This window comes from Stomoxys calcitrans, chromosome 2, assembly GCF_963082655.1.
Source record: "Stomoxys calcitrans chromosome 2, idStoCalc2.1, whole genome shotgun sequence".
Taxonomy (NCBI): Eukaryota; Metazoa; Arthropoda; class Insecta; order Diptera; family Muscidae; genus Stomoxys; species Stomoxys calcitrans.
This window is the reverse complement of record NC_081553.1, coordinates 9,001,588-9,013,724: the sequence shown is the minus strand read 5'-3', so window position 1 is coordinate 9,013,724 and position 12,137 is coordinate 9,001,588. Positions and strand designations below refer to the sequence as shown.

The window sequence follows — 12,137 nt, the reverse complement described above, 5'->3', positions numbered from 1 at the left end:
CACAGATTTTATTTTCTTACCCACCATTTTGTCATTCCGTTTGCAATACATCGAAATATCCATTTCCGACCCTATAAAGTACATATATTCTTGATCAGCCTAAAAATCTAAGACGATCTATCCATGTCCGTCCGTCTGTCTCGCTGTCTGTTGAAATCACGCTACAGTCTTTAAAAATAGAGATGTTGAGCTGAAACTTTGCACAGATTTTTCTTTGTCCAGGTAAAGTTCGAAGATGGGCTATATCGAACTATTGGGTTGCCCAAAAAGTATTTGCGGATTTTTTAAAAGAAAGTAAATGCATTTTTAATAAAACTTAGAATGAACTTTAATCAAATATACTTTTTTACACTTTTTTTTCTAAAGCAAGCTAAAAGTAACAGCTGATAACTGACAGAAGAAAGAATGCAATTACAGAGTCACAAGCTGTGAAAAAATTTGTCAACGCCGACTATATGAAAAATTCGCAATTACTTTTTGGGCAACCCAATATATCTTGATAAAGCCCCCACCGATTTAGGGTCTTAGGCCCATAAGTCCACATCTATTATCCGATCTTGCTGAAATTTGGCACAGTGAGTTGTGTTAGGGTCTTCGACATCCTTCCTTAATTTGACCCAGATCGGTCCAGATTTAGATATAGCTGCCATATAGACTGATTCACCGATTAAGGGTCTTAGGCCCATAAAAACCACATTTATTATCCGATTTTGCTGAAAATTGGGACAGTGAGTCGTATTAAGCCCTTCGACATCATTCTTCAATTTGGCCTAGATAAATCCAGATTTGGACATAGCTGCCATATAGCTGATCCGCCGATTTAGGGTCTTAGATCCATAAAAGTTACATTTATTATCCGATTTTGCTGAAATTTGGAACATTGAGTGGTGGTAGGCCCTTAGACCTCCTTCTTCAATTTGTTCCAGATCGGTTCAGATTTGAATATATCCACCATATAGACCGATCCGCTGATGCTGAGGGTCTAAGGTCCATAAAAGTCACATATTTTATCCGATTTTGCTGAAATCTGGGACAGTGAGTGGTCTTAGGCCCATCGACATTCTTCTTCAATTTGGCCCAGATCGTTCCAAATTTGGATATAGCTGCCATATAGACCGATCTCTCGATTTTAGGTTTTGGATCCATAAAAGGCGCATTTATTGTCCAATGTCGGCGAAATTTGGGACAGTGAGTTAAGTTAAGCACCTCGACATACTTCTGCAATATGGCGCAGATCGGTAGAGATTTGGATATAACTGCCATATAGACTGATCTCTCGATGTAAGGTTTTGGTGTCATAAAAGGCGCATTCATTGTCCGATTTCTCCAAAATTTGGGACAGTGAGTTGTGTAAGGCTCTTCGACATTTTTCTGAAACTTGGCCCAAATCGGTCCAGATTTGGATATAGCTGCCATATAGACCGATATCTCGATTTAAATTATGATTTCACTGAAATTTGACACCGTGACTTATGTCAGGCTTTTCGTCATCCGTGTCGTATATGGTTCAGATCGGTTTATTTTTAGATATAGCTACTTAAAAGACCAATAATTTGTTATACAAAATGGAACAATGTTTTGTACATATAAGTATTTGGTCCAAATCGGAACATATTTCGGTATAACTGCTATGGGGCATAAGGTATGCATTTTTCACCGGATTTTGACGAAAGGTAGTTTACACATATACCCGAGGTGGTGGATATCCAAAGTTCGGCCCGGCCGAACTTAACGCCTTTTTACTTGTTTTACATTTTTTACGCACAAAATTTGCAATTTTCAATGAGGATGACATTTTTTCTTGTAATTTTCTTTGGTTTTTGACGAAATATTTTGTCTCTTTTACACATAGCATAATATTTGGTTTAATTATTTTTGATTTCATTTTAAACATGTTGCTGCTAAATTCAATTTAAATATTGGTTTAGTTGTATTTGATATAGGGAGTGTTTTATTACTGTTTTGTGTTTTTTTGTTTAAAATACGTTTCCCAAATGTTACAATATTTTTTTAAACAATATGTATTTTTTGTATTTTTCTGATTTTCGTTTAATTTTTTGTTTTTGAATTTTTAACACAAATTCAATTTTGAAAATATTTCACACTTGTTTCATAAAATTCTGCTTTCAAATATTTATTTTTTTTTTTAAGTTAGATCGATTTGATTAAGATTATGGTATAAACGGGAAAATATAAAATAATTGCTCCCAAACAAGAAAGGAGCTATGATTTCCTTCAACAAATTGTTATTTAAAATTTATTCTTTAAACTTGTTTAGGTTTTTACAGAAAAAAATTTCATTAAATGTTGTATTTACTATTTTTTTTTTAATTTTTTTTAATCCGCGCACATAAACATAATGTAAAAAAACATTTTTTTTTGTTATTGAATTGCAGAATTGTTGACACAATTTTCTATTTTTGCAAATATTTTACATTTTTTATTATTTACTGTTATATTTAAATTATTGTAATAATCGGGAAAATCTGCAAATTTGTTCTCTTTTTTATTGGATTATATTTAAATATTCACTTTTAACGCCGCTCTCTATTTTTATAGTTGTGCAATTATAGTACCTTAAATATTCACCACAAAATGAGGTGAATTAGAGTTACAATATCGAAGCATTGACAGAAAATGGTTAACAAATCAAGAAAACCCCCATCAAGGGTAATTTTTTTGCTTTTGTTGTTGTTTGCAACACCAAAACGATGAATAAGTAACAGAAAAGTTTGCAAATTATGAAGCATTCTCTTCATCTTTAACAAATCCTCATAACGATAACAAAGCTAAACGGCAAAGGGTGGGGAGGCGGAAGCAACACTCACCCAATTCACAAGGCGTCCGACGACAAATTCGGCAAAAACTGTTCAAATACCGCAGAAAAGCGAAAAAACCACACTAATCAGCAATAGAGGCAGACAGATAACTTCACAGTCGAAGTCGTTGACGTTCGTTGTGGCGGTCTTGTCGAGCAAAGTCTATCAAGGTATGATGAATTTTTCCTGCCAGCCCAATGTTTATAAACAAAATGATTCACTCAGGCTAACTGGGGGGACTGATAGCGAGGAGAAATAGTAGAAGTGGATTCAATAAAACTCTCTGAAAACTGAGTTACTAATCCTTGAGGGGTTGGTTTCTTATCATTGTAGTCGTTTTTGGTGTTTCCCGTTTGGTTAATCATTCATGCAGCCATGGTTTGATCATATGATTCATGCCATTATGGATTGAACTCAAATTTTTAACCGATAATACCGTTGAACAACACAATCGGTCTTAAACACACACTTATTACAATTAAAATTATTGATGCTCACTATCTCTAAGGAAGAAGACGTACTTTTTTGTAATTTTGATTCTTCCCTAACTTGCTTTTCACTTGGTCACCATCACCATTGCCGCCAGGCAGATTTCTGGGGTTACACAATTATTCCAAAACAAAACTTTAACGGTGTATGATCGACTCAGAAACCAAAAAAAAAAAACGCGAAATAAATGAAGCAAATGCTGATAATTACACCAACAACAAATGGTCGTATAATGTTAACAACTACAGCGCAAAATCGTCACAAAACAATCGTCGTCGATATCCGTGTGTATTTTCACCAACCGCTTGAGAGTAGTAATTGGAACAGAAAGCAACCGTATACGTAAGCGTTCAAAATGCAACTGACGACAAAATTCCATTTACAAAAACGTTAACCGCACCAAATCAGGCAGTGGCGGCAGCAGCGTTCGTCGACCGGACTGAGGCCGCGGCGTCAGTAACTCCATGTCAACTATTTGCAAGTCAGGCCCCAAACCATAACAGCTGCTGCTGCCGTCGCCGCCAACTTCGCCACCCAATCAAATCAACCTCATCACCAATGATGACGATTGCGACGACGACGAGGAGTCGACTTCGCTACAGCCATCGCCACCATCGATCGACACATTATTATGGTAAATAACTTTCTTTGCTTATGTTTGCTTTTTTCCTTCCTCTTAGTTTTCTTCTTCGCCCAGTTGGCGGACAGTAGAGAACGAAAAAATACCAAATTTTTGAATAAATTAATTTAACAAAAAAAAAAACGAAAAATATATTTTTTTTTAGAAATTTTACAAGCATCTTTCTATCTAACATGTTCGTTTACCCGTCCGTTTATTCGATGCCGTTGCTTTCCGGGAGAAGAGCTCAAACAAATGTGATCACAATATGAACATTGACTGTTTGTGATTGAGTTCTAGGTTTAAATAATATTCACCCGTCAATTCATCGCAATCGGCTAACCCTAGATCGACCGATTGTAGTAGCGATTAATGGACGACAAGTATCGAGGAGAGTGCAGGAGAAAAACATATCAGAACATGGAGCATTCAATTGTTCATTGACTCATTGATGGCATAACGTTAGAAGAGAAAACTCACAGCTCACTGTTGATGGAGCGGATTCTACTTCTGCATGTGCTTATGCTAATTGATTAAAAGGTAAGCATAGGCCGTAACATTCGCCGTCTACGAAACCTTAGAAGCTAAAGAGGTTTTTGTTTTTGTTTTGTTTAATAGTATGCAAATGACCATAACTAAGTGTTGCGAGGGACTTTGCATACATTTCTTCATAGTATCCAAGTGAGTAAAAAAAAAACAAGAAAAAACTGTCCAAGTTCGAGCCGTACCTTGGATTCCCTCCACCATGAATTCTGTTGAAATTGTCTATTAATAAAATCAGTTTGTATTTGAATGAAATCAGTATTGAAGAAATCAATAAAGAATTTTGGAGTCTCCAGAAGTCAAACTGGGGAAAAATTTACATAAAGTCTTTATTTGTTCATGGACCTATCTGGGTGATATTTGACTTGAGTGTTGGAGGGCCCAAGTGTTTTTGGATAGACAAATTTCAGCCTACAAGGAGCTGTAGATTTCAAATACAGGAATCGGTTTATATGTGGTGTATATCTATTTATGGACCTGAAAGACAATTTTATATAGAAGCTACATTTATCCAAATCTAAGCCGATATGGCCTATCAATCCCCAACAATCTACAATACATCAAGAAGAAGTCAGGGATCCCAAAGACGGCTTTCGACTAATCGATTAATTTTGTGTAAAAACGTCAAAAGATCAATGTCGAATTTTACTGTTTAAAAAAGTCGAATAAACGAAGAAGTCGGAAGAGTTAAAAGAAAATCGACAAAAGTCGAAATGTATTTGGTTTCAAGTTGATTTTTGCCGACGACTGCTTTGACTATTTTTCGCTATGGTTGCAATAGTACAAAATATCTTTGCAAGGAAAAATACCAAAAATAACTCGAACTGGAGTGTTTTAAAAAAGGAAGTAAAACAAGTAAAAAGGCCGGGCCGAACTTTGGATACCCACCACCTCGGGTATATATGTGAACCCCCTTTCGTCACAATCTGGTGAGTATTGGATAACTTAAAATTTCAAAAAAAAAACGGATAATAAATGCGCTTTTTATAGGGCCAATACTTTAAATCTAGAGTTCTTTCTATATGGCACCTATAACCTATGGAGCGATGTGGACCAAACTAAACAAGGATATAATAATCATCCTATTTTATTATAACTCCACTTCCATATACGTAGTTATATGTTAATAGGGGCTGGTCTCAATCATATTTTATTCAGGTCCCGAGAACTCATACACAAGTAACATTTTCAGACAATACTCTACATTGGAAGATCAATCTGTATGACAGCTATATCTATATAGTCTGATCTGATCCATATTTGAGGCGGATGTCGGGCGGCTTAAAACAACTCACTATTTCAAATTTCAGCGAAATCGGGTGATAAATAAAGCTTTTATGGGATTTAGAACCATTATCGGCAAATCGGTCTATAAGGCAGCTATATCTAAATATAGACCGATCTGAACCAAATTTTAAGGCGAATTTAGGAAGGCTTAAAAAAACTCAGTTTAAAATTTCAGCGAAATCGGTTAAAAATTAAAGTTTTATGGGCTCCAGACCGTTTATCGGTAGATCGGTCTATATGACATCTATATCTAAATATAGTCCGATCGATACCATATTTGAGTCGGATTTTGGGCTTAAAAATACGCTCTGTTACAAATTTCAGCAAAATCGGATAAAAATAAAGCTTTTTATGGTCTTTATACCGTTTATCGGGAGATCTGTCTATATGACAGCTATTTCTCAATATAGACCAAACTAATCCATATTTTGGTCAGGTGGGGGAGGCTTAAAAACTCACTTTTTAAATTTCAACGAAATAGGTTAAAAAATAAAGCTTTTATGGGCTTCGTTTATGGTAAAACCTTTGGGACTTCTTCATTGGTAAAGGATGGCTCAAATACGAAAATATTTAAAAATTTTTAGGTTAATTTTGATGCTTTTGATGCTTGTTTCAAGAAAACACGAACCGTTTGCTTAGTTGATCTCTTGTGTCTATCATTTGGCAGAGTTTGAGAGAGCGTGAGCGTACAGGTAATTACGCTCTCATTGAATAATTGTCGGTCAGACTGCAGTTAGTATTGGTATCACTACAGTGGTATAGGGTATCATAACTTAGCGCATTTTTTTAAAGAGAGATAGACGCATAGATAAGTGTACGGATCGACTCAGAAACATTTTCGGATAAGACGCCTTTTTTTTTTTTTTTGATTGATTCCCAATGCCTTATTATAAAGGAAGTTCTATTTTCTTTTTGGCAACACTGCTTTAAACAACTCACGCTCGTTTTGCGTTTTGTTTCACTGTCAAACATCTTCAGTTTGGTCTATAATTTAACCATGAATCGTCTTACAAACGTACAACGCTTGCAAATTATTGAATTTTATTATCAAAACGCGTGCTCTGTTAAGAAAGTTCATCGTCCACCTCTTCCATTTTATGTTCAGTTGGGTATTTGGCTCAATGGGTACGTAAATAAGCAGAATTGTCGATTTTAGAGTGAAGATCAGCCAGAAGCATTGCAAGAACTACCAAGCATGCAGATAAAGTCACAGTTTGGTGCAGTTTATGGGCTGGTGGAATTATTAGACCGTACTTCTTCAAAGATGATGCGAATCGTAACGTAACTGTGACAGATAAGCGCTACTGTGAGATGACATCCAACTTTTTTTGCCCTTAATGCAAAAGCTTGACTTGCATGACATATGGTTTCAATATTACGATGCCACACAGCACTCGTAACAATGGACTCATTGAGAGGCGAGTTCTGCGAAAATTTATATCGCGTTCGGAACCGGTCATTTGGCTACAGACAAGCCCGCTTCAATTGACGAATTGGAAGACAACATTGAAGCATTTATTCGTGAGATACCAGCCGAAATGTTGGAAAGAGTATGCCAAAATTGCACTAAGCGGATAAACCATTTGAGGCGCAGTCACGGTCAACATTTGCATGAAATATTCTTTAAACATTAAATTATATGAACCGTACTATCGATTCAAATAAAGTGTTCATGCATTTCGCTGAATTTGCACCTACAAAAAAGATTCAAGGTTGTCAAGATTCGAACCAAGTCGTGTTATAGAATCTGCGCCTCGGTGACATCCACTAATGAGATCGTTTATACAAAAGTTTCCATGAACATTGCATTAAGGAAAAGGGGATACTGAGATCATTGTCGTTTAGTTTAAAAAAAGCAAAAAATGTTAAGAAAGTTTAGAAAAAGTAGCTGGGTGCAGCATTTACACCATTTCAGCAACATTCTAGCTAATAAATAGAGTAAAAAATCTCCAGGTTCTTTTAGCTTTCTCATTAACTCTATTATGTATTACAGTTTGAATGCTATCAATTCGCCCACTCATGTATGTATGGTTGGTATTGCAATCTCATAATACTATACTATGTTTAAGTTTTAATAATTTTCTTTGGTGTCTTTGGTTTTTCATGCTTTATTTTCTTCAAACAAAACTGATGTAACGCAGAAAACGTTATCTTTTGGCTTTTGTTTTGCTCTCTCTACTGCTGCTACTACTACTCTACTGGCATCCGTCATAAGGCAGAAGCAAAGAGCACCAGAAACCATCATCCAGTTAACTGACCACCTATCCCGCCAGCGAACTAACCAACCAGCCATAGCAGGCATTATTAACGGTTTTCATTTCAAAGAGCTTATAAGTCTGCTTCCCTGACCACCACCATCATGGTGGTGACGGAGATGCAGAAACGACGTGATGATCATCTTCATCATGATCAATGGTGGGAAAGATACAGCATTGGGGAGCCCAGCCAACAGAGGCAGCATTAAGAAAGAAACCACTTTCGCTTTCGTTGCTTTGGTTGGCTTTTTTTTGGCTTTGTTTTATGTTTTCTGCCACCAATCAAGCTGCTAAAGAAAGAAGCCGCAACAAATCGGCCAACAATAATGACCACCACCACCAACCAACAGCAGCCGGCTAGGTAGGTGGGTAACTGTGTTGCGTTTGCGCGCTTTGTATGTGCGTACTACCTACCCTCTCACCATTCGCTCGACCATCCATGCATGCAGTTTACACCGAACATTCCACGCAGATGTCTGAATGAATGGATGGATGAATGCTCGCCCGTAAGTCTGTCAGTAAGTCGGGCCAACAAAACGAGTCGAAATCTATTTGGCAAAAAAGACGGAAGATTTTAGCTCGCCCATTTATGTTGGCACTCTTCATCTGTCTTTCGCTTACGCTTGCATAGTGACCAATATTGTAATTTGCTCTTTGTCTGCACAATGGGGGGCTGCAGCAATACATCAAAATTGTTTCTTATATCAAGTACACATTTACTATATGTACGTTTGAAGGGCATCAGGCCATTAAATAATTAGTTTTGATCACTGATATAATTTAATTAGGAAAAAAACACCTCAACGTGGTAAAACCTGATAGAAACAAGCACAAAAACTTAAAAACTATTGTGAGAGTCCATCGAAAATAAATACCGCCTTTCTTGAGACCACCACATAAAGTAGTACCCAGAGGAGACTTGTTGATACACCAATCGGCATAGAGACTAGCTGTGTTCGGGAACTCAAAAAATTTTGCAAATTTGCACAAATTTTTACTGGAAGTCTTTCGCGTACTTTATTTGCCAGCAGAAGAGAGCGTGAGAGAGAGAGAGAGCAAATTTTAACAGTTCGAAAATAGAGAACATGCAAATTTCTACAGGGGCTTTTTTGCCAGCAGAAATTTGCAACTTTGAACCGATGTTTTGTAAAGGTCCGCTGTTTTATGAAAAGCAGCCATTACATGAAAATACAAAAGCTTATACCAAAATAGAGGGCTCCCTTAGCCTCACATCAGTGGTCGCAGCAATTAATCTAGCAACAATATCCAAAAACATTAGATGGTTAGTCCAAGATTTCTTTGTCAGCACAACAAGTGTACTTTTGTATACGGTGATGGCATGTAAAGCAGTTGTAGTCCTATGCAGCCTTCGAAATGCATGCTGATGCTCGGTGAATGGAAATTGTCCAACGAGAGGAGCGGGAGGAGTAGTCCCTCATGCGTCTTGGCTACTGATGAGAGAAGGGGGATCGGTCTGTACGGCTGCCCCTTACTCGTGTCCTTTTCAGGTTACAGTAGCGGGATCTGACTGCCCATCTTCCACACATCGGGTACTATAATAGTGTTCAGATAGGCTGGGGACAGTTGTAAGGTAATCGACTCCAGACAGATTCAGATTTTTCAGCATCAATGTAGAGATTCTGTCCGGAACCAGCGTCACGGATGATGCACGGTTGTTGTTGTTGTTGTAGCAGTGTTTCGTACACTGAAAGACTCTATCGAACCAATGATAGACTCCATCGGGTCCAACCGGCTGCCATGGGATTGCACGGTAATTTCTGATGGCTGTCCAGCGGCACGAACATCACTGATATGCAAATGGCTCCTCTTCCAGCCTTTTCACTCTAGGGTCAATAAATTGACGTTTGTCTATGGAAAATACCTCAAAGTATCGCCAGCATTGTTTATTAGAAAAAATTGTTTTCAAGCAAGCAAGCAAGTAGAAAACAAGTAAGAGCGTGCTAAATTCGGCCGTGCCGAATTTATATACCCTCCACCATGGATCGCATCTGTCGAATTTTTTGCGCTGTAACTCTTTTTAGGCAAACAAAGAATAATGAATAAGGACGTAGCAGGAGGACGAGGAGAAGGAGGAAAAGGAGCTATATCAAGTTATAGTCCGAACCGCGGCTCAAGAAGCAAAATCGAGAGATCGGTTTATATGGGAGCTGTATCAAGCTATAGATCGATTCAGACCATATTGCACACGTATGTTGAAGGCCATGGGAGAAACCGTTGTATAAAATTTGAGCTAAATCGGATTATAATTGCTCTCTCTAGAGGTTCAAGAAGTCAAGATCCCAGATCGGTTTATATGGGAGCTATATCGGATTATGTACCAATTTGCGCCATACTCATCACAGTTTTTGGAAGTCATATCAAAACACCGCATGCAAAATTTCAGCCAATTCGGGTGAGAATTGTGCCCTTCAGCGCCTCAAGAAGTAAATATCGGTTTATATGACACCTGTACCAGATTATGGACCGATTTGGACCATACTTCACACAAATGTTGGAAGTGATACCAAAACACCACGTCCAAAATTTTAGTCAAATCGGATGAGAATTGCGCCTTCTAGAGGCTCAAGAAGTCAAGACCCAAGATCGGGTTATATGGCAGCTATATCAGGTTATGAACCGATTTGAATCATACTTAGCGCAGTTGTTGAAAGTGATACCAAAACACCACGTGCAAAATTTCAGTCAAATCGGACGAGAATTGCGCCCTCTAGAGGCTCAAGAAGTCAAGACTCAAGATCGGTTTATATGGCAGCTATATCAAAACACGGACCGATTTGGCCCATGAGCAATCCCAACCGACCTACACCTATAAGAAGTATTTTGTGCAAAATTTCAAGCGGCAAGCTTTACTCCTTCAAAATTAGCGTGCTTTCAATAGACAGCGGACGGACAGACGTACGGACGGACATGGCTAGTTCGACTTAAAATATCACGATGGCTAGTTCGACTTAAAATATCACGACGATCAAGAATATATATACTTTGTGGGGTCTTAGATGCATATTTCGAGGTGTTACAAACAGAATGACGAAATTAGTATATCCCCATCCTATAGTGGAGGGTATAACAAACCAAAACAAAAATCAGCTGTTTTTCTGCAAATTTTCACCGGAAGTCGTTCGCGTACTTTAGCTTACAAATTGTTTAAAGAGAGTAAAATGGCTCTTACTTCCCAGCAGCTTTTTATAGGAAAAGTATGCGAACAGAACTACTAAGAATAATTCGGATCTGCAGTTCACTTGAAATTTTGATGTTAATCATAGGAAATTCCTATTGAGCCATATAGCTCACAAAAAGACCAATTCCCCGACTCGACTTCTTGATCTCCTGTGGGCCTTCATGATATCAATTTAAGCTATCAACTTGTAAGTGAAATGAACTGTTGGCCTTAAGCAGGCGCGCCAAATACGGTCCACCTTGTTCCATAAAATGATATGGAAAGACGAACCCCCGATCTTCGACTTTAAATATTCGACTGCCTCAATTTTTTAATTAAGTTAATTTAAGTGTCGAATATTGCAATCATTTAATTCCACAATTTATTGATAATCGTTTTATAACTTAGCTCAGATTTAATCAAATGTTTTGCCACTTGAAAACAAGTACTATGAGGTTTTCTTAACATCTAAGCAAAAGGTTTATAGGTATTGCAATAATTTTAACAAGAAAATTTTTTGGAATTTTGGAGGACATAGTAAAGCTCTAAAACGATTTGTCGTTATTTATCCTCATAACCCATTGTGAATTTTAACCCCGTTCTTCTTACACAATGCTCCGCATGAATTGGAACAAACTACTCACACTTTACGCTACCGGTATTTCTATCACTTTTAGTTCCCAATCATAAAAGTCAATTTTTAGTTGTATACCTACTTACATTTTCGCAAAACCATATCAGCTAAGAAAAAACATAATTCTGCTCTCCAACCACAATGGGCAGCTTTAAAGACATTGCGTGTCTTAATTATTTCGTTTTCTTTCTTTCTAAAATGACCGTTAATTCAAAGTGTGTGTTTAATTTCCCATCAAAAAGGGAGTTTAAAAACTAAAATTGAAGTTCAATAAGAGGCAGTGTTGTTTTTGTTGCCACAAAGTAGCGGCGGT

The 12,137-nt window shown here is 37.4% G+C and overlaps 1 protein-coding gene across 4 annotated transcripts in view; it reads right to left on the bottom strand.

The window, feature by feature from the left end:
* Window positions 1-12,137, bottom strand: part of LOC106084351 (elongation of very long chain fatty acids protein 7) — a 113,772-nt gene that overhangs the window by 43,601 nt on the left and 58,034 nt on the right. Inside the window, exon 1 of one of the 4 annotated variants that reach the window (XM_013247998.2) lies at window positions 4,134-4,217. The exons of 1 other annotated variant lie outside the window; for it this stretch is intronic. The gene's annotated coding sequence lies outside the window, so the exon portion shown is untranslated. Of the gene's footprint in view, window positions 1-2,828; window positions 3,682-4,133; window positions 4,218-12,137 lie in introns of those variants that run through there. 2 more of the 4 variants (XM_013247981.2, XM_013247988.2) reach the window with 2 other exon arrangements.